The sequence below is a fragment of the Neopelma chrysocephalum genome, unplaced genomic scaffold (assembly GCF_003984885.1).
Source record: "Neopelma chrysocephalum unplaced genomic scaffold, ASM398488v2 Primary Assembly neopelma1_22, whole genome shotgun sequence".
NCBI classification, from domain to species: domain Eukaryota; kingdom Metazoa; phylum Chordata; class Aves; order Passeriformes; family Pipridae; genus Neopelma; species Neopelma chrysocephalum.
This window is the reverse complement of record NW_020897689.1, coordinates 14,341,541-14,365,227: the sequence shown is the minus strand read 5'-3', so window position 1 is coordinate 14,365,227 and position 23,687 is coordinate 14,341,541. Positions and strand designations below refer to the sequence as shown.

Genomic DNA, 23,687 nt, shown 5'->3' with positions numbered 1-23,687 from the left:
ACACTTAAAGAAAAAGCCATATTTAAAAACCTAACTTATATGGAGTTATTAAATAAATTCTTGATCCAGACATAAGTTTTATCTGAAAAATGTCCAGAGCAATCATTTATTTAGCAATCTACTCATGTCATAAGGCTACATAAGGTATAAGGCTGCAACAGCTTCCTTCAGTAATCATCACTCTAAAAAGTGTTCCAGAAATCCAGAAATCTCTGGATTTCTAGCTGTCACTCACCTCTTCAGTTGGAAAATCTACTGATTTGTCAACTTGATTGAAGCAAGATATCTGTAAGAAACCTAAATCCACTATATTTTGTTTTCACCAGTCTCAGAAATGTCCACACTGGCTCTTGGAAATTCTCATGACTATATTTAATTATTCCAACCATTGAGACTAACACAAGATTCTGGCAGTATAAAAATATGAGTGGCAAGCTCTGAGAACTGTACAGACCTGTCTGGGTTAGCGTCACAGACACATTCAGGTTGGAAGGGACCCCAGCAGGGCACTTGCCCAACCTCCGGCCCAGTGTAGGGTCAACACTACTCAGATGAAGTTGCTCAGGGCTTTGATCAGCTCAGCCTCAAAAACCTACAGAAGCTGAGACTCCACAGTATCTCCAGATAACTGGCTGCATGGACTTAATTATCCCCACAGAGAATTTTCTTTTCTGTCTATCCAGCAGAAACATCCCATGTTTCAAGTTATAAGCAATCTGTCAACCCATTGTGCACCTCACTAAGAACATGGCACTGTCATCTCAGAAACTCTCTTCTGGATTCTGGGGGCTGCTGTTAGGTACCCCAAAGCCACCTCTTATTTGAGTTGAACAAATCTTGGTCCCTAGATCTCTCCCTGACAACCTTGGTAGTCTTTCTTTGAAATTGTTCCAGTCTGCAAAGTGTATCTATACTGACGAGCCCAAACCTGGACAAATTAAAAAATTATTCAGTTTTCTAATGAGTGTGAAGAAAAATTGAATAACAACATCCTTTGACCTACTGATAACAGGCTTGTTGATAGAACCCAGTAACCTGTTAGCCTCTCCCACTGCCAGGGCTCATGTCCAGCCTACTGTCCATCAGGATCCCCGGGATCATTCTCAGCAGTTATCACAGTCAATCAGACCCTGGCCAGTCAGTCCCCAGCCTGTACAAACACAAAGGTTGGTTCAGCCCACATGCAAGACTTTGCATTTGCTTTTGTTGATTTCCTGACGTTCTTGGTGGACAATTCCTCCAACCTGTGCAGGTGCCTCTGCATGCTGATGCTGCCCCCAAGCATATCAACCGGCCTTTCCAGTTTTGTGTCATCTCCATACTTGATTGTATTCTATCAACTCCTCCAGGTCTTTTATAAAGATGCTAAACAGTCCAAGTCCCAGTAGAGATCCCTGAAGAAGTCTGTTTTATGTAAGCCTCAAGGCAGTATATGAGCCATTAACTGCTACATGTGGAGTCTGATGAGTCAGTCAGTTTCTCACAAATCTAGCAGTCCGCCCATCTAAGCTGTATTCTCCCAACTTGAGTGCAAGGATGCTGTGGGAGATCGTGTCAAAGCCTTCCAAGATCAAAGATCCACTGCTCTCCTCTCATCTACAGATTTAGTAATTTCACCACAGGTGGTAAAGAGATCATCAGGCATGATTAGCCCTTAGCAGATCCATGTCACTATTTCCAGGCACATTATTCTCTTTCACTTGTGCAGAAACAGCTTCTGAGAGGACACATTTCACGATTCTCTTAGGAACCAAATTAGCTTTAACCAGCCTGTAGTCCCTTGTATGGCCTTTCTCATCCTTTTAGCAGATGGGTGCAACATTGCCTGTCTCCAGTCATCAGGAATCTCTCACAATTTCCACAGCCCTTCAACAACAAAGGACAATGGCCTCACAATGATATCAGCCAGCTCTCTGTGTCCTGGATGCTCCCTATCCAATCCTATGGACTTGTATGGGTCAAAATTTCTCAACAGATCCCTGACTTGATCCTCTGCTACTGCTGGCAAATCCTCTCTTCCTTAAATCCTGTCTCTAGGCTCAAAGGCCTAGGAGATTTTGTCATTTGGAGAGTGAAGTAAACGTTGCATTGATCTCAGGCTTATCTGCATCCACTTTCACTAAATCAGGATTCAGCAGCAACCCCACATTTTCCTTGTTTATTTTTTCATTACTCTTACAATGACAGAAGCTCTCCTTGCTGTCACTCCTTGCCACTTTAGCTAGGTGTGCTTAAGTTTTCTCAACACCTCACACTTAGCATCTCTCTTGAGATTTGCAACATAAGCTACTAAAGGTATCCACCTTAGCTAGAGATATTCCAGGAAGCATTAAGAATCAATAAAATATTTATTTGGAAAGTCAATCACTAGAGCTTAGATAGTTCCAAAAGGCTTATCATAAAACTGCTGAATTAAGATTTGTATTATTGTTTTTGTCTTTAAAAACTTGAGCACTTAAACAAACTGCAACAATTGAAATAAATGACAGGCTGGAAGAATTATTCTTCAATAGGAGCACATGTTCTCCAACAAATCTCTCTTGCCACTGCAACACTGCAAGTCCTACAGTTGATTAGGACATCCTCCATATAATTGTTGTACATGAGTGCACAGAGCCAAGACTTGGTGTTAAAAGAGGGTTACAAAGTAAGGCAGTCTGCAGCAATTCCAGCAAAAGCATCAGGAATTCCTCCCAAACCTCTTCAGCACAAAGAAAGAAGCTGTACATTAATTATGCCATTTCCCTTAGCTCCTACTTCATCTTCATTGCCCTCTCCACAGGCTGGCACTGGATTTGTTTACTTTGGTGTTTAACTCTGATGAGAAGTGTATTTTCATAGCAATTTCTCAACATAAAGGTATTGTGAAGCACACAAACAGAGTACGTTTGGATGAAACAAAACCGCCAGATGTACTGCAACTGTTAATGAGTGTTAGGTCCCTGAGACCAGCCAAATTTGAGCTGATACAAAGTCCCACATCTTCAAAATACAAACACAATAACAAGATGCAGCAAGCCCTTGCCTGGTCCTGAGCACCATCTGTTTCATTCTGTAACCTGGTGCTGCAAGGTTTTTTTAGCTCTAGTAGCTTAGTCTACTGCTCTAGATCAAGAGCAGTAAAGCCAAGGCGCACTCTTGCCAGTCGCTCCTGATGGCTCTACAGGCTATCACAGAAATATGGAGTTTCCCTTATACCATCTCACTGTTCAAGATTATGCTCACGACACCTGCATCCTAATGCAATTATACACGTTTTAAAATCAAGTTTTTAAAGTAGGTTTTCTGATGGCAAAAAGTGTAAATCTGCTTTCCACTTAATATTCTTTGCTACATTGCATTTTGGGCAATGAAAATGGACAGTTGCATTGTTCTGAAACACAGTACTGCTAGGGATGAAAATATTCAATTATTTAAAAATATTATGTCCTTTTTCTTTTTGTTTGTTTGAATCATGAGAATACAGGCTTTCATGTTAAGTTTCAGAAATAGCAATATGACCATGGGTAACTCATATATGAGTAAAACATGCTGAAAACCTGAATAGTATGCATAAATTTAATACAAGACAGAACTCTGTAAATCAGCTCATTTCACATCCCAAAGATTTCATGAATTTGATATGTTGGGACTCAATAATGTAAAATAACTCTTGAATTTGACACTATACATTCAATCTCGAATAATAAAGTTTTAAACTTTTCACTTAATTATGCCAATGAAAATAAAGGAAGCATTTGCCTCCACAACAATAACTTCTTATGGAATACTCTTGACAAACTGTATGGATTTCTGAATTTGCATTAACTATTATAACATTTTCATTTCCTTTATTTGAACAGAAAAAAATCTATTTATTCAATTTGAAAAGTATGCAATTACCTTCTTCATAATTTTTATTACATTTTTTAATTTAAATTGAAATTAACAGATTATGTACTATAAAATACATAGGTTTGGGTTTTGCAGCCCTATTTTTCCGAAAGAGTGCCAAATGTTGTGGGAGTTTTTTAATATTTAGTGTGTGCAATGACAAGAATATACAAGTACAGTGTTGAAAAGATAGTATTTTCTTTCTATGAAAAAACTTTTTACTGCAAGATCCTAAACAAAATGGACTGCCAGAACTAAATTACAGTTTGGCTAAATTCAATATGCTCATTCTATCATCAACTCATATACAGCAATATCTGTGTACTCTTACCAGTGCCACTTATTTGCATTCTAGCTGTAATTAGGTAGAAAGACCTATGCACTTCCCCAGTATAACACACAAGCTTGCTGCTACAGCTGCTCCAAATGAGACCCGTGTGAAGGTTTGATCCTCATTTCTAAACAGCCTTTGCAACTGCTAGGAATTCATTTAGTGGTTCAGTCTCACCACAAAGGAAACCATCCAAAGCTGTCAAGGAGAAAAAAACCATATTTGTTGGTGATGTTATTCAACATGGTACAGCTGTTTTAAAAGCTGGTATCACAATAATTGTTTAAACTATATCAGAATAATGTCATAGACAAGCCCTGAGAAGTAAATAAATGGTGTTGAAGAAGGTAGCTCTGATGATTCCCTTTTGTACTCCGTAGTCTTATTAGGATACATGTGGGGCCTATTCTGCCAGATCCCAAGACAGGACTCAGAATTACCATCATTTAATGAACTACCATCCTTCAATGTTTTTGTTGTGGTCATTGTACAGCTCATCACTGTGCAAGGCAGAAAAATAGTACTCAGTTACTCTGTTATGATATGCTAATGAATAAAACCAGAGCAAAGGAGAGGAAACTATTTATAACCAACTTTAATGGTAAAAAAGCCTTGTCTGAATCTACAACCATCATTCTCCTTACCAAAATAGAAATTTGAAAAACATAGTAAAACTAAGTGAACTTTTAACTTGCAAAAACATAATAGTTCCTATTTGTGTACTGATCAACCTATAGAGGTAGATGAAATACACATTTTATTACTTTATATGACCATGCCCCAAATGATGAAGACAAGAATTTGTGGAAAGTGGTGAGTCTGAAGCAAATTTAGTTTGATCACATTAATGAAAACTTGCAAGTATCCTGTGCCTAAGTGGCTGAGTTGCAGCCACAGCTCTGCTAAAAATCAGATTGCACAAATACTGAGATATTGCATACATCTGTTGAGATTACACTTTTCTGTTTTCTACAGTAATAGTAACATCATTAAATGCTCAGCTTTATTAGCAGGAGTCACTGAAAGGTCTTCTCGCTCCTTGAAGAAGAGAGCATGCCAGCTTTGAATGCAAACCTATAGTTCTGGCATAGTCTTGTATGTGACTAAATAGTACCCTTTCAACTTAATCGGCATGTGGAACAACTTCCTGATCAGTTTTCACCCTGATCAGTGAAAAAGGAATATTCAGGACCAGCGTAAATTGTGTCCCCCTTCAATCTTAAACACTCCCTATTGAACTTCACTAAACAATTATTTTCAAGTATTTTAATGATATTTTAATCTGAATGGTTTTACTGGGGATTGTGTGAAACTTCAGGAGACTTTTTCATATAAATACTTAAGGAAAAAGAAATCATTATCCAAAGTGCCTATTTTTTCCCAATAATAGATTTATAGAATGATAGATTTGTTTAGGTTAGACAAGATCTTCAAGGTCATCAAGTCTGACCCTTAACTGAACACTGCGAAGTCCACCGCTAAACCATGTCCCCAAGGGTTTCATCTACACATTTTTTAAGTACCTCCAGGGATGATGAATCCACCACTTTGCTGGGAAGCCTGGTCCAATGTTTGACTACCCTTTCAGCAATGAACTTTATCCTACTATCCAATCTAACCCCCCCTGGTGCCACTTGAGGCCATTTCCTCTTGTGCTGTTCCTTGTTACTTGGGAGAAGAGATCAACCCTCACCTTGCTACAGTTTCCTTTCAAGTAGGTTTCAGAGAGCACTAACGTCTACCCTAAGCTTCCTTTTCCTCAGACTAAACAACCCCAGCTTCTTCAGCCACTCGTCATAAGACTTGTTCTCCAGATTCTTACTCAGTTTTGTTGCCTCCAACATCCACATCACCCACCAATCCTTTGTATGCATGAGACAAAACTCTGATGATTGTGAGACTTCTCCAAACTGCTTATAGGATATTTTGTCTGCCCTAGTCCTTAACTGTCTCCCACGACGACACCTGCCTTCTTGGCCTTCCTCCTCATTCTTGCCCATAAACACTCAACCTGATTGTGACCATCATTAAGCTCTAGTGAAAAAATTTCCTAATTACTCCACCACCTGTCCTTCCTTGCCTATACCTGCGGAAGAGTTTATAGCCATCCATCACAGTACTCCAGCAGTGTAAGTCATCCCACCATGTTTTTGTGTTGGCAACTATGTCATAGATTTCCACACAGTGGCATAGTTTTGCACAGTGGCTTTCCACTCCTCCTGTTTTAGCCCATGCTGTGCGCATTTACGTTGATGTACTCCAGTTGGGCTATTGATCCCACCACCTATTTGGGAGAGAAGCCCAAATTCCTATGTGACCATTTTCAGATGCTTCTGTGTTTTCTAAAACACCAATAATCCTTGCGTCTTTGCTGTCACATGGATTTCCATCCCCCACTGATACAGCAGACTGAACGACCTTGCTAGCACACCATCCCTCAAACACTGGCACGCTGCCCCAAGATTTATCTCAAGTGAGCCTGGTTTTATCCCTTTCCACCTTCAAATCTAGTTTAAAGCTCTTTCAATGAACCCTGCTAACTCCTGTGCAAAGATCCTTTTCTCCTTTGAGACAGGTGTACCCCATCTGTTGCCAGAGGCCTGCTGCTGTGTAGACCAACCCATGACCTCTCTCTTTAGAAGACTGGAATCACTAGCCAAAAAAAAAATAATTATTTCTAACTGGAAAAATCACTGCAGTGATTGCCAGAGATGCCGTTTCACAAATCCAGCACAGCAACTGACATTCTTAGCTGAAAGACATCTTCCTGTATGAACCAAGGTTTTTGACAACAGAAAGTGTATGATAATAACTTTGGAGTCCAGAGTTCTAAGATTAATGCACAAATGAAAAGATTGATTCAAAGTACATTAATTTTAACTTTCAAATAACCCTAGAGCCCCATATTAGGGTTCCCAGGCATTAAATTCTTTTGCAGACATTTTTGATAAAAAGGACAAGCTTTTGTTGAGGAAAATTATGTGCATACACAGTTAGTTATGTTTATAAAGGCTAATATAAAAATCAGGAAAGAGCATCTGTGTTACGGCATTGTCATTGTTTAACCCCAGCTGGCAGCTAAGTACCACACAGCTGCTCACTCATCCCCATCCTCCCAGATGGGCAGAAGAACTGGGAAAAAAAGAATAAAGTTGTGGATTGAGATAAGAACAATTTAATAGTTTAAACAAAATTAAATATTATAGTAATGTAAATTATAATAATAATAGAGAAATAAAACCCAAGACAGAGAAGTGATGCCCAACACAGTTGCATGCCACCTGCTGACTGATGCCCAGTGTGATGCAGTGATTGGCCCACCCCAGCCAACTCCCCCCAGTTTATATACTGATGTTCTGTGGTATGGAATATGCTTTTGGCTAGCTCAGGTCACCTGTCCTGTCTATGTTACGCCCTCAGCTTCCTGTGCACCTGCTCACTGGCAGTGCATGGGAAACCAAAACGTACTTGATTTAGAGTAAGTACTACTGAACAACTAAAACATCAGTTTGTTATCAACATCATTGTCATACTAAATCCTAAACACAATGCCCTACCAGCTGTTTGGAAGAAAATTAATTCTACCCCAGCTGAACTCAGGGCAGCCACTGAAGTTGGGAAACATGGATCTAGAAGCAGAAGAATAGTTTTTCAGCTAAGTCTTATTTCAGGGCTTGCTACTGTGAAAACTCAGCTTGGCCAGAATCAAGTCCCAGCTAATGACAGACACCCTAGGCAGACTGGGAAATGCCTAGAAAAGAGGAGGAAACAATTTATATTTTCTGCTTGTAGGGGTTTGACACTTTCTGTGCAAAGCTGCATCACATTTCTGCCTGTCTGTCATGAGCACCATGACGGCTGCAAGTTCCTCAGGGCAGGAACCTGTTAAACACTTAGCGCAACACAGGAGCTCCATGCTAATAATTACCACTGCTATTAAATGCACTGTGGCATAGCTGTTTCAGCATCCTTACTGTACTCGTATTTCTGTAAGGCTGTCAGTATAATAATGTTATACTGAATTGCAACAGAGAGGTTTGGGGAATGTAAGGAAATGCTCTATCAGTTTCCCCAATCTCCTGCAGTGCTAGGCAACACTTTTGACACCAATGATCTGCGGCCACACCGCTGTCAGCAACAAAAAAATGTGTTCATACAACTAACATATTGTCATACAGTAATCACTCACCAGGAAAACTCTTAGCTTCCACGCATATTATGACAATCAATGAAAAGCAAACACATTTGCTCCAAAAATTAAAAGAACCAGATCTTTCCTTGCGCAATTTAACCACCTTCAGTTCAAACTGAAATCACAATTCCATGCTCCATTTCTCCCTTATGGAAGACAACTCTGATGGACCAATACAGGTAGCAGTCACCAGCTGAGATCTACATATGAAACATCTCATTCATACTCAGACTTTTGCTCTGTGTACACAAAGAGAAGGAGCATACTGCCTTTCCAGAAGCATCTCTTAGTGCTCTCTGCAGTCTCCAAACCCATATGTGGTGGTGGAGCAGACTGGCTGAGCAAATGGAGTCAAACCCAAAGGTCGAGGCCCATAAATAGCCCTTCTCACATGTATGAAGTAAGAAACTTACCGTGAAGACACTGCTCTGATGGAAGTACTTGATGTGCAAAATGAGGAAAAGGAATCTTGCTGCAAAACTCAAGGATCTTTTAAAACCTCATGCTCTGTTACCCTCCACCTTATGTTTTTCTAGATGGAACATATGGAATTAGGAAGATGTAAAAAAGTTCATTTTTTAAAGGATATTTTCCAATCAAAACTTTGATTGGACAACACCTGCACATATCAAATCTGTTTCATTGTCTGTAATACAGAAGTATTAATAAAATTCTAAAAAGCAACTTTCTGACCTTTGTTTATACACAAATTCCTATTTATACTGACAGACTTTCCATATATAGAATTAAAAAATGTTAAATTAAGCTAGTACTTTCTTATACGCTTTTGTGACTGCATGACTACATAAAGAAACCCCTGCACACACACAGAATATTGCACATATGCAAACTGAAGCCTTACGTGGATTTTTTTTTTTAACAATAAAACTTCTAGGTTTGAAGATGCTAAGTTATTGATAAATTTTCCATTTAAATGCAAATTCAACTTTTGGTTTTAATGATATAAGTACTTTTTCCAAAATTTTTCAGAGAGTAACATTCTGAAATACGGGAGAAGGCTGGGAGTATGAAATCTGTCTAGGTTTACTTGGTATGATTCTTTGTAAGATAACATTGATGCATTTTCTTTTATCAATTCATACAAGTTTTTTATCATTCATTTTTGAAAAGAAAATAAGTGTGTTGCACACCTTCCAAATTAAACAGGGGAAGTAAAAGAGAAGACAGTTTACCCACAGATATTTGTGCTTATGAGGTGAGAAGGAAAGTGGATTTTGCAAAATAATGATCTCCTGGTAGTGTAAAATACAGAGAAAAATAATGAGAGTTCAAGAGTAGCATTATAATGACCAAAATTCACTATGTGTTTTTTATTATGTCGGAAAAAACTCTTTTAAGAAATGGAAATCACTACATTCTATTGATTCATGCACAGAATCTTCAGACATAAGTCATCAGTGTTGACACTTTCAAATACATAAAACGTGACATCTGCTCCTACAAACTCACTACACAGGCTGTAAATCATCAAAGAGAAAAACAGTTCAATGTCATTTTAGCCACTGTAAGCTATGGTTTACAACTGAGAGATAAAAATAGTCATACTGTCTCTATGACATCTAAACCACTTTTCTATTGCAGTATTCTATGTTCTGATTTATCTTTGTGGCTGAACAACACACAATCAATTGTAAGCAACTAGTGTAGTTTGATTCCAGTCAGCAGCAATTTTCTCCAGCTTTATCTTTTTTACCCCTTGCCGCACTGACTTTAAGTGCTCTCCCAAACCCACCCTTTTCCGTGCAGTGTTTTGTGGAGACTTCGAGAACTCAAATTTGTAATTTTAAATTGTAAAAACACACACAAATTACATTACTTATGTAGTTATGGTTTCCAAATACTGGTAAAACCCTCTTTGCGTATCACCATATCTGCATTCACGCTAACAAAGAATGTGCATATGCATTTCTCAACACTGATATCAGAGAACATTGTATTAGGTATTTTTAACATGCACCATTCCTCACCAAAGAAAACAGTATCAAGTATCTTGATCCTTCCTTGAAAGAAATGCAAAATTGCTTCCTATAGCTACTTTGTCAACCTAATTATTATTCAAACCAATATTCAATTTGCATAAAGTACTAAAACAGTTTTTCAAATCTTCAGTGATTTACTTCATTTAATTATGAAGTGAGAACATGACTATCGCAAGTGGCATATTTTATTATTAGCACCTAAGAGATCACAACATGCATTAGGATTTAAATATTTTCTGAACATGAAAAAGCCCAAGGAGGTGAATTATGTTAACCAGTGGTATTTAGTACTAGCTTTTGCAGTAGAAATAAAGCATTTACATGGCTAATGAAAATGTAAGGAATAGACACATCACCATGACAAGTGCACAATGGTCTTGCAATATACCACACATGGGTAACTGCTAGCAAGCAGAAAGCAACAGAGCAGTACATTAAAGAGCCAAAGACCAGGCTGAGCCAGAAATAGTTTTTTCCGTTTCCAGGTTGTACAATCTTCCTATTGTACATGAAGACAAAATCACATTCCCTTCAATTTTGTTTTATTTTACTGAGAGACTTGTATGAAGTTCTCTGAGCACTCCTCCTTTCCTGGGAAGGACATGAGCCTTACCCCAATGTCCAGAACCAATGTCCAGAATCTCATCATCAGACTATTAGACAGCCATGCTCATATCAATTTCACAAGCATGCACTCACCAAAAGTATCAAAGAAGCCTCCTCATACAGAATTCCAACCAAACAACAATACTAATGCAAAAAAAAAGTTTTTTTAGTGAATTAGTTAACAGTTTTCCAAAGACATTGTGAGTTTAAGTATGAATATTATGAGAAGTTTTATCCTCTTCCCTTCCCGTGTAATTGACTGTTTCTTGAATTTTAATTCTTTAAGCCATTTTCTAAATGTTAGTATCACCTTTCACTTATTCACTACGCAGATGTACAGACCTTCTAACAAAGTGGGGAAGCCATCCCCAAGCTTCAAATGTAGTAAATACATGTCAGCTACATCTGTGAACTTGCAGAACAACATCCCTCAACAGTATACTTCAGGAGTGCTCGTGGAAATACACCTAAAATCCAGTACAGTATGAACAGCACCACCTACCTCAATCTGCTGTCACGGACATCCCATTTTGTTCACTCAACCTGCAACTGACCCTAGGGACAGTCACTGTGTTTTGTGGCCAAACACACTATTTATCCTTCAAGCCATATACTGGTGGCCATAAGGCATATTCTGCTGCATTAGCGATCAATACCCGATAGCAAACTCTTCTGCACTGTAGCACAGTATCACCTGCATGTGCTGCCATGGACATAGTCTGCTGACTTTTGTCTCCCTAACTTGTCTGTAAGTTCTACAGCCACTGCACTTTTGTTTCATAAATCCCAGATCTCAAAAACATATTTCAGAGATTTGGCTGCAGTAGTGTCCAGAACTTACCCATTTAGTACGTCTTTCTTACTAAACATTTGCTTGTACATTCGCGAAATACAGTCTGCTGTCAGCCAAGAAGCCTAGAAAGCTAAATCAGACTTCAGACATTTGCACCAGAGGTTCTTTCCAACTCTCTAACATAGTCATATGGTCTAGCTCATAGCAAGATTAGAAAGGCAACATTTTTTCACACATTTCCACGTAAAATCTTGATTTGTCATGTGCATGCGCACATACACGTACTTAACCATAAAGGAAATGAGGGCGCGTGTGTGTGCACATGCACGCACATAAAAGCAGATAAGCAGATCTTATCTCTCTCCACTGAAGTGTCTCTTTTCTTTCCAACTGTTCCTCTGCTGAATGCTTCTTGAAGACATGCAAAGTGTTCTCAGTTCTCACTGAAACTCAGTAAAAAACAAGGGGACACTCAAGAGTTTCAAAATATCTGATGCACAGACACACATATAACTACATGGAAGAGAAAGCACTGTATAATTTATGGTTTTAGAACAGGATAGGTCTGTACCTGAAAATATTTATTAACCTGATGAATAGCCTGCTTTTTTGAAAGCTAATCTAATTATATAATTTGTTCCAATAACATAAATTATCCCTCCATATACACTTTGCCTCTATGCTAAGAATAAAGAAATGTCTTATAGATTGTAATTGGATATTTAAAAGCATTAAAATACTAACTTTAAAATGACCGGAACTAGTATGAGTATTGTAAAACTTCTTTTACTTTCATCAGAAAAATTTACCATATGTCTAGACATTTGTTTCCATATTTGACCGGATGTCACCAATGCATATTAACCACTCTCTTTCATGAGGGACAGTCCCAATGGCATTTGAAAGTAAAATACCTATGCTTTTACAATGTTGTAGCTCCAGAAAGTTTTCCTAGATAGATGAGTTTTGAAAGAGTTTATAGGTCTGCTAAAACAATTTCCATAAATATTCAGGATTTCCCAAAATTTATATGCCTCAAGATGTAACAGGCTGCTAAATATCTTCGATGGGGGCTGAATGAATTTAGAAACACCAATCTTTGAGATGCCCCAGTGATTCTGGAAATCTCCATCTAACACTGGATCTGTGAAAATGCAAAAGCACCAAAGAATTCACCTACTTAGGCTACAAAAATAAATCATGTGATGTCACCGGCTTCCATAGTTCCTTCCTAATCTGCAATGCTAAAAATTATCTCTGAATTCACAGTTAGGCAAAGGTACTTTGCATTGTCAAGTCCTTCATTGCTTGCAAATTTAGTTCCATGGAAATCCTCCTGCCCATAAAGTGGAAGAGAAATTCTTACTTATGTTATTCCATTTGCAGCTGGTTTTCAACAAAAACTTATTTGGAGGAGGGAACACAGTTGTATTTTGGAGAAATACTGAATGAACAGACTCACTATTTTTTCTCCTGCATTAACTCTGGAACCCAATTATTGAGGAAAATCTCTCCACCACCTTCATTAGGAGAACTTGGCACTTTGTGATCAAGGGCAGCCCTTTCCTATCCGTGAAAACTAACTGATGCAAGCAATCTCATTGTGGCGAATGCACTTACTTGCACAAGTAATTTGTTCAATGACAAAATAAAGGCTGAACAGTGAGCCATCACATACAGGTGATGGGAAATTGAGGATAAAAGCAAAAGGTGTATCAAATGTAATTACGGGTCATCTTTATTATTTTTGTTTTGTTACTACATTGGTAGAACTAGCATATAACTGGGGAAAAAATTACTATGTGACAAGTCTATTAGTGTATAAAGGGAGATATTTCTTACCAGTACTTAGAGAAGTATACAGTCCTCATGCTCTACACTGAACTTCCACTGACATAAATGAAAGCTTTACGCGAAGAGTAAATACAGACTATGTTCCTCAGTTTGCATGCAAAAATCTGCAGTTGAGGAAATATTTTACCCAACATAGGAAATATTAGCTGACTGGGAGCACCTGGAGAACAGACTACTCACATCTAAAATATAACAGCTATAATGCAACATAATGCCTATTCTTTCTCCGTTCTCAATATAAGCATTAACATAGGCACTATTTACACAAAGAAACATTATCAATAGAGTATTTGTAATGAGTTTCAGTAACTTCTTTCTTCCCCATTTTTTTCACCCCTTTTTTTGGATGATATAGAATACTGTCGATACTGATTATTTTTTCACAATAAAAATCCTTGGCAAGGTGACTTAGAATGTGGGGGTTTGACTGAAACAGATAAAGTGGAGGACATTTGGATTTTATGTTTATGTGGCAGTAGTTCTTGGCTTTCCACAAAAAACCAACTTCCTTCAGAACTTAGATATCTTAAATATCTCAAACGAAGTAAAAATAAAAGCTTACGTCCTATATCTAACAAGTTTATGCACTGCATACTTAATTTTCCATCTGTCAAAACCACGTGGAAAAATGAAAGTAAAAAGTTACATTGTTAGACAATCAGAACAACTAACAGTAAGAAAATTGATTCTTTTTTCTTTATATTATTGCAACAGGCTAAAAGGTCTACATTTATAGGCAGCAATAAGAACCTCAGCTATTTGTCTTTAGCAATTTCTAGCTCATTTTACTCCAAAAAACCTTGGCATCATCTCACCACATTCCCTCATGAAATCCCATATGGCCAAGCAAACAGAATATTTCGCTCCTTGAAATCTGCAGTTTCCTGTGACTGTGTGTGCAAAGACCGAGGCTTTTCACCTTTCAGGCCAGTTAACCCCACCCTTGCTTTCCCTGTAACTGAGTTGTTTACAAATGGACCATCGGCCCGAGCCGGGCCAGATTGTAGTGCCCCAGACTGGACACTTGTTCCAGGCTTCTTAGTCTCAGCAGGCAATGAGTTTCCCTGCTAAATGGCAGAAGTCTTTAAGGCAGCCCAAGCTTTCTGCTCTTCGCTAAGTCTGCATTTTGCTGAACCTGTCTGTTAACTTAGGGAACATGGACATTTTTACATTTCTTGAATACTGTTGGTTGACCTGAAGTTTTTCAGGTATATTCAAACTTGATAGGCATGCTGTTGACTTCTTCAGCAACTGCTGTTTTCTTTCCTTTCTCTATTGGTGTCCTGCTGGCACCAATGAGATGCACGTAGTTTAATAAAAGCACGGTGATTGCACATCTGCTTTCGCTTGCATTAACAGCTCTGCCTAGCTGTCAAGACATCAAAAACCTGCTATTCCTAATTCATTATCTAAAAATTATACAAGAAACAAATCTTAGTTTCATATGTATATTGCCGCCAGTGATTAAGCTTGTACTTGTACATGATTCTGAGGGAAAATCCAAGATCACTTACTAGGGGCTTTCAATGACACTTCCAGTCACATAAAAGGATGATGGTCTGCACATTCTCATCCATGCATGGAAGTTCAGATTCCATGTAATAAGGCTACTACATTGTCAAACTTAGGATTGAGTTGATGGCCCTCGGAGGTGATTACAGATAATTTTTGAGACTTTGGAGTATACGGGGTAATGGGATTTGGCCACTGCAAAAGTTTAGTTTAATTCAGTTTAAGACTGCGTTCTCATTGGGGGTTTAATTACCTATTGATTTCAGCAGAACTGCTGCCCATCACCATAGTAGACACCTTTTGTGTAAAATCAATAGCAATATTAAGTCTCTTTTCAGTGTAAAGACTGGACTGTGGGCTAAAGAAGTTTGTTTTCCATTTCAGTGTTCTTACTCAGATTTTTTCAGATGTTTCTTTGAGAACCGTACCTTCTGAATCCAGAAGCTGTTATCCATACAAACTGTTCCTATCAAAGACTCATTTAGACCAACAACAATTTTAAATGGGTTAAAATTTGCAGTTCAGGTTCTGACAGTTTCAGCCACTTCTGGTTTGATCTGCCTTGTGATTTCTACACAACAAACCTGCAGGAGGGTGGAATTTACCCATGCACTGCTACAGTGAATTGTTCCATGCATTTTTATTGTTTTTGTACCATCTGAAGCCAATTCTGAGTGAGAAGCATTCTTTGCCTAATCCAATTTATTTATTCAGATGAAGCAAGAAAAATGAAGTCATCTAGATTTTTTTTGTTTGTTTGTTTGGCTTAAATGATTAAGGAGAAAGGAATAGAAATTATATTCACTTTGGGAGTAAATTCAATTCAATAGTATTGAACAACTTTTATGAATTTCAAGATACCTTTCAGGAAAGCATTCTTTATACATTTTCATTTATCATTTTGTATGTCTCTGTACCCTCTATCTTAAAGTTACAGTGGAGCAGAAACTGATTTAAACCAAACCCATAACTTTCATGAGGCTCATTAAATGGTAAAATATATTCTTCACATTTGTTTGTAAAACTGATATTAAGTTTTTAGTATTGGTACTAAATTGTTCTCAGTGCCCACTGATATTTTACTGGATTTCCTCTGTATAAGAGCTATTAAAGAACCACAAGAGTTCAGCTATGAGATCTTTGTTAGAGAAACTTTACTCCCACAGAGCAGTTTTGTAAAAATTCTCATATTCGCAAAAGTTTAATGTTCAAATATCTCCCTATATCACTTCTGACTCTACTTTTTCTCACATCACTGGTACTCTTGAGATTTCCTGGCACACATGTTTAATAGTTTTCATACTCAACTTAATCTTTGAGCAGGACAAGAAAGCAAAAACACAGATTAATTTCAAGTAGGCTGAGATCTCAATCCAACTGATGTACTCGAAAAAGCAGTAGGAAAAATACAAACATCTAGATTTCATCAGAAAAATAATCCTATTTAAACAAAAAGCTTGGGAAGGATCAGCAAAAAATAATGGTAAATAGGAAAGCAAATGACACTGTGGCAGTTTTAACATTTGTATGAAGATGAGAAATAGACACCAGTTAGTCTAGGCTATGTTCCTAAAATTCATTTCAGACTGCTTTTAGGTTTTGGGTTTACTAATCACTGAATGTGTCCAAAAAAAAAAGCAGCTTGTTATTACATATAACAGTTGCACGGTATGGATGAATGGTGCTACAGCACTTATAATTACACATGCACAAACATGATGGAAATTAGTATTACTGCAGATATCAAAAGCAAACAGACCTAATTAAAGAAATAACTGCAACAAACCCAGATGCAACCCAAAACAAAAAAGGACAACTCCAAATCTAATGAATCCTTTGAATATTAATTACAGAATTCCTAACAATACACTGGGAAAGCTCTCTTGGAGAATTCAGTTTACTGTTTAACAGTTTCTGACTAATTTTATTAACCTGTACATCTGAGAGGATCAACCCCCTCTGGGTTTAATTAGAAGAAAATTCAATTTAAATCTAAATGTCAACAGTGGTTACTAATTATGGCAGGGCCCTGGACGAGACATCCAGTCTGTAATCAGGCAGTTCTCTGCTAACAATTAACAGTTTCTTTCTGAGTTATAAGTGCATTAGGATTTTCCTTTTTCTAAATAAATATGATTCAGCATGGGACACGACTAATATTAAGAGCACCTACTGCTACGTGCAGACATGCAGAAGAGGTTGCCAAATTAAATTACAGAGATTTCTCAAACATATAGCTGAATAATAAGCAGCTACAAAACTAGGTCAGGGTCGCAAGCAGTCAACTACAGCCCCTCCCCCCTACATGCAAAATAAATATACCCACTATCTCTGAATAGAAATCAGTCTTTTGTTATGCCCTTTGTCAGGAATATGTTACTGCAAAATGATATTTATTTCTACAGTCTTTGCAGCTGTGAGCAGGACTGAATTAATCTTTCGAGAACTGATTTCATCTTCAATTTCATGTTTATGATTATGAAATGTAAATGTATTACTCTAAAGAAAAAATGATAACAAAAGGCATAGATGTAAAAAGGCAGCTTTATACCTACAGCTTTCGCTTGCCCTGTACTAATGAAGCAAATAGTCAACTAACTCTTAAGTAAAAACAGACATTACAAAAAAGGCATTGCAGAAAATGTGTAGAAATAAAAAAACTGGAGAGATGCCTAAAATGAAGTCATCTGAAAATCTAACCTCGGCAGCCAATATATGACTTTAGACAAGATAATTACCAGAAACCAGAAACATGACCAAAACTAGGGTGAGGTTAAAGGGTTTAGTCATTTAACTTCTAACCAGCCCCCACAGTCTCAACGCTACTACTAAGGACAATACTGAAAATGCTGATTACAGCTGAGAATTGCAATTTCTCAGCTTGGTTATAGCTTTTTCAAAAATTACAATAGTATTTTCTGAACCATTTCGTTCTGATGACCTACTAATTAATTACATCCATACTCATAAAGTAGTAACCATGCTGGGTTTTGTGGAAGCTGTTGACAAATTTGTATCATTTCATCTTGGGACCTACCAACCATTGTGCTCAAATACTCCAGGAAAACACGTTTTGGGATTTATTAGTGGTAATTTCTAAAGATGATTATTTATGAGAGAAAAAGCAGAAATCAGAGGAAATCTGTATGGAAAAACAGAGGCAGTTCTTATGAATAGTTTTGGTTGATGTAGTGTAACCATAACAATCAAACACGGTCTTGGGTTGCTCTTTGCTAATAAGGAAAGCTATTTTCTTTTATGGTAAAAAAACAAACCAAAGTAAAATAATATTAACTTTAAAACACTTTTTTGTAGAAAATATGTTAAAAATATGTATTGGACTTTATTTTAGTCATATTTTCTTTGCAACATTATTTGACCAAAGGCCACCAAGTGGCAAATGAACATGCTAACATCATTGTTGATAAAAGCTTGTAGAAAATACTATAATTACAGCTTTAGATACATTCTTAGTAGTAAAGACATACCAATCACTTAGGATGATGTGAAGGCAGTTCTTTAATTTTGACTTAAATTTATATTTCTCAAATTAAACCCTACACCTGAAATCCCTTATGCATGTGCTTGACTTTAAATCTATAAACAGTTTTATGTCCTCCCCAGGGCTATTCACAGAAAAAAAATTAAGTAAATATGTATATATGTATGAAACACTTCTAAGTGTATAAGCAGGTGCTTATTGTTAAGCAATAAGGAAGCACCTCTATTCAAGAAAGCACTTATGTATATTAAATACAGCATATTATGTATATTATGTAAGGCTTTCCTGAGAAATGACAAATCAAGCACATCTCAAAATTAAGCATCTGCTTTCCCCTATTTCTGAACCGACGTGGCATTTTTTCTCAATAATGAAAGGATTACGCACATTTTAAAGTATAATGGAGAATATGGCTCTTAAAACCTTATGATGAAGTGAGTGGTTGCTGAAGATGTTCTACAAATGTAACACTTGAACCTGACAAGAAAATTACGCAACCATGACTACATTTGGATGCACCAACTCAGATTAACTGCATGCTCTCCACACACACCAATGCCTGTTGATACTGGCAGCTATCTGTACAAATGAACTTCAGCAGTCAGATTGAAAGTGGGTGGTTTAAGCCTATTTTTGTCACAGCGAACGTTAAATACCTGGTCTCCCTTGCACCACTGGCTTCACCCCAGCTCTTCTACAAATGTACATCTTTCTGCACCAAGAAAAAGGGAATGAGGACACCTCATCTCTAATCTTGCTGTCTGAATAAATGTGTGAAAAAAGGCAGGATTGATACCATGAAATAATCTGCAGCTGATGTCTGAAATTGCCCCTTAGTTCCTGGGGATGGAGGGGGGAAGAGGGAAGAAGGGACAAGGGACTTTCCTCCCTTCCTGCTTAAGTTGTGTATAAAAGCACAGGAAAAAAAAAAAAAAGGAAAGAAAGAAAAAATATCCCCACGATTAACTAGGCCAAAGATGGACTGCCAAAGGGTAACTCTGCATCTCACTGGGGCCCAGGTCCCAGTCTCCCACCTCTTTATTTACTTTAACCAGTGCCTCCTGCACTCTGGAACAATCCAGGAACTTCAAGCACCAGAAAAATCTATGATTTATGTGATGTCTTTTCCTCTCCACATTTGTCAGTAAATGCATATTTGTTTTAGGGTAAAAAAGCAGGTTTTTAACTGAACTCAGCTTCCCCTTCCTCCCACTCCTGCGTGATTATTACACTTCTTGGGTGGTTAAATTCATGCATCCTTTAGTTTCATGTCTTGTAATACTTCCTGAGGCATGTAACAACCACCCAAAAATACTCTGCTGGTGGTACTTTCTTATTTAGTTGTAATCTTTGTGCAAAATTTTGGCCTCCATAAAGTCAGCAGAAGTTTTGCTCTCAACAAGAACGGGGCAGGGCTTCACACTTCATGTTTCTAAAATACTTCAATTTCGGTTCCTTTACTATTTCTATTTTATACTACTATGGCTAAAATTGCAAACTGTGATAACAAGTGATGTAAAATATTTTGTATGACCAAAATTTCAACATAAATCAAGCCAAGGAACAAAAATAAACATTCCTATCTTCTGCCATGCATACAATAAAGTCTAGCTTAGAAAAGCTATCAAATCACAACTAACATGATACTTCTTAGCCTTCATTAGGCAAAGGCAAGTGTCTGTATGTATTTTCCTATCCCTAAAAGAGTCTACTTCTTCTCCATGTTCAACTGAAGTTTTAGTTGAGATCTTTTTGATAGTACCAAAAAGGAAGTTCTTTTAACCACAGCTCAATAATAAGGTGAATGGAAAAACAGTTGGTTTCCTCCTGCTTCAACTGTTTACCTTGATCTGTTTTAAGCAAAGAGAAGAGAAAGAGAGAGAGTCTGTATATATTTTTCATTATGAAACAACCGCAAGCTAAATTAAAAAAAAAAAACAAACCTGTAAAATACTGTTTTGTTTTCACGATTGAACTTCTGCAGTTCTGATTTTTCTAAGTAATTCTGCTTGCACTTCAGAACAAGAGACTGGAGAACTTTAACTTGCCGTCTAAAATACATGCTAAAGGACCACTTAATACATAATCATAAAGTGGAGACCTAAAGGAAAATCATTGTAAACAACCAAAACTAAGGCAAGCTATAAACTGTTCTGTGAGAAACAAAGAAACATTAATAACTACAGTTATGTGTCAGTGAAATAAAATTTGACATGATCTAGTAGGACTGAAACCTGGCTGATAATTCACATGACTGAAACTTATCAGTAAAACCTAAGTAGGAAAGACAGCCAGGAGGAGCAAGAATGTTGGACTCCACATTAAAGGTATCATTTACATACTTAAGAACTACAGCCTAATTCAGCATAGTTGTATCTGATTGACAACAATATCAGGTTGTTTATAGCTGCCAACACAGATGAGAAAACAGAAGGAGCAGGCATCTAAAAATTACATAGAAATACATGTAAATATGTAGAAAATCACACAGGTTTCTGAAGACATAAGCTGGTAGACTTCTGATGCTACTGATAATGTATTTTTGAAATGTCTAAAATTACACATCTATTCCCAACATAAAAAGCAAATCAAGCAACTTTAAATCATTCTGTACTAGATCTCAGTGTGATAGATAAAAATAACCTGATCATTCCCTAAAACTGGCAACTGCCTATGTTAGAGCTTTCACAAATGAATTTCAATTACAATGTGCAAGTATGACATAGATTTTTTTCTCTGTAAAAAGTCAGTGTTCCCAAATAATTTTAAAGACATTTACAAATAAAACTGAGCAAAGTAGATATTTTAATCCAAAAGAAAACTGAAAATCAAACTATAAAAACTGCACTATTCTGCAGTCATGAAAATAGGATTTTTTTTGGTGAAAAACCATCCAAACTGAGAGGAAAAGTAGTTGGAACAATTTTTTCTTTCATACATGCCAAAAGTGAAAATGTGGAAGTTTACAGAAATGCAAATCAGCAGTTTAGAAATGCAGACCATTGATCATGGAAGCCAATAGGCTGAAGAAAAAAAATAATTTCTGGTATGGGCAAATAGCGTCATTAACCAATGAAATCTGGGCAATGGCAAACCTCTGGTCCCAGAAGTGGATAATGACATTAACAATTGTGATACAAAAGATAAGTGAATCTAATACATATTTCAGAAAGTCATATATTAATTATTTGCAGTAATAATCAAACAATTTGCAACAACAATCAACAAATCAAAGATTTCTAACTATGTAGGATACTAAACAGCTAAAGCAAAGTGAAGTAAAACATGTAATATCACTGGGTCAGAGAGCTTATACCCAAGGGTTCAGAAAGAATTGGCTCAGGAGACCTTGAAGTCATTCCCTGACTTATTTTTTAACTAGATTTTGAAACACTGGAGAAGTTCTGCTGGGCTGGAGACAAAATCATAATACATCAATATTTCAGAAGCATAAATAGGATAAGATCAGACAAAACTGATGTTAGCCTGAATCTGAAATCATCAAAGCCTATTAAATTATGCAACAATAAATAGTAAAAGGGCAGGTGAACTAATGGCATTGAATTTTATTTTACAGGAAAAGGGTCTTCCCAAAAAATTCTATTTTTTTTCATGACTCCACAAGCCTGACTAGAAAGGACTGAATTGACATAATATAATTGTATTTCTTGTACCATTTAGATTTCAGTCCACATTTTTTAAAATAGTGTACAAACTCAGTATAACCCACAATATACAGCAAAACCTTACTAACTGACAGACCACTAAAAATAACCGCAATTGCGGAAATATCATTCAGAGAAATGCTTCAAGCCATGAAGTTCTTAACCTGATGCTATGCAGTATCTCTATCGCTCACCCAGTTAAAACTTGGAGGAAATGTAAGGAGCTGATGAAGTCATAAATCGCAAAAGGGGAAGATGAGCTATAGAAAAGCATCTGGGAGGTGTACTCATCTGAACTCCATCTGAACATGGGTTTGTACTTGTCACTTTCATAAATGAACAACGGCAGACTGGAAAACAATTGCAATGTAAAGTGACCTGCACATAAACTGACAAAGTACCTTTGGTAAGAACCAAGTAGTCAAGAGCAAGTGAATGCTCTACTGTAAGCAAGGGAGTAAAGAATGCTAGCAGTTCTACAAGTCACCACTAAGACCCAGTACTGGAATCTCCTGTCCAATTCTGACATTTTACACTCCAATTAATATCCTGAAGCATCAAGAAACAATCAGGGGCCAAAGGAATGATTCAGAGTGTTAGTCTACATAACTCCCATTTTCAGTTACTTACCAAAAATAAGGTTATGAGATGCTTTCAACACAAACTGCAAATATCAACTCATACCTGTGCTACTGAGGAGTTTTTATCAATGAACAGAGAAAGAGTAAAACTTGAACATTTGTAACAGGTAATCCATCCCAAACAGAAAACACACATATTTGACTGAGAAGAACATCTCATGGAAGCAACTTACATAAGAACGAGGTATTTTCCATAAATAGAATCTTTAAATTAATACTATATGAACAAAGCAGAAATTCTGATGTGTGGTTGTTTTCTAGGCCTCTGTGTGCACTTCAGTTCAGTCTATGTATGAGAACAGCACCTTATAATACTAAAATTCTACGTCTAACATATTAAAGTTACCAATAAAAGCTGTTCTATTACCCAGGATGATATACAGCAGCTCATCTGTACTGCTGAGACTAACAAATTCAAGATGACAGGAGTTTTATCAGATAGACAAAACCTTAGCCACGGTTAGAAAGCCAAGTGTTTAAAAGTTGCAATTGGCATCCTTTGAGTGTGCACATAAAAGCCCTGCTATTATTTAGCAATGAGTCATCTTAAGAAGTTCTAATATCTGCCTTTCCCTTGCAAGCATATGTAGGGAGGAAATCAGTAAATCTAGTAAGTGCCTAATTTAAAAACATATGCCATCATAGAGGAGATAAATATATGACCACTCACAATGCCTCAGTCCTTTAACTGTTTGCTCAAAACTAATGGCAATACATG

The 23,687-nt window shown here is 37.1% G+C and overlaps 1 protein-coding gene across 3 annotated transcripts in view; it reads right to left on the bottom strand.

Annotated features, from left to right (window-relative positions):
• Positions 1-23,687, bottom strand: part of TOX (thymocyte selection associated high mobility group box) — a 224,327-nt gene that overhangs the window by 133,082 nt on the left and 67,558 nt on the right. The window lies entirely within an intron of this gene.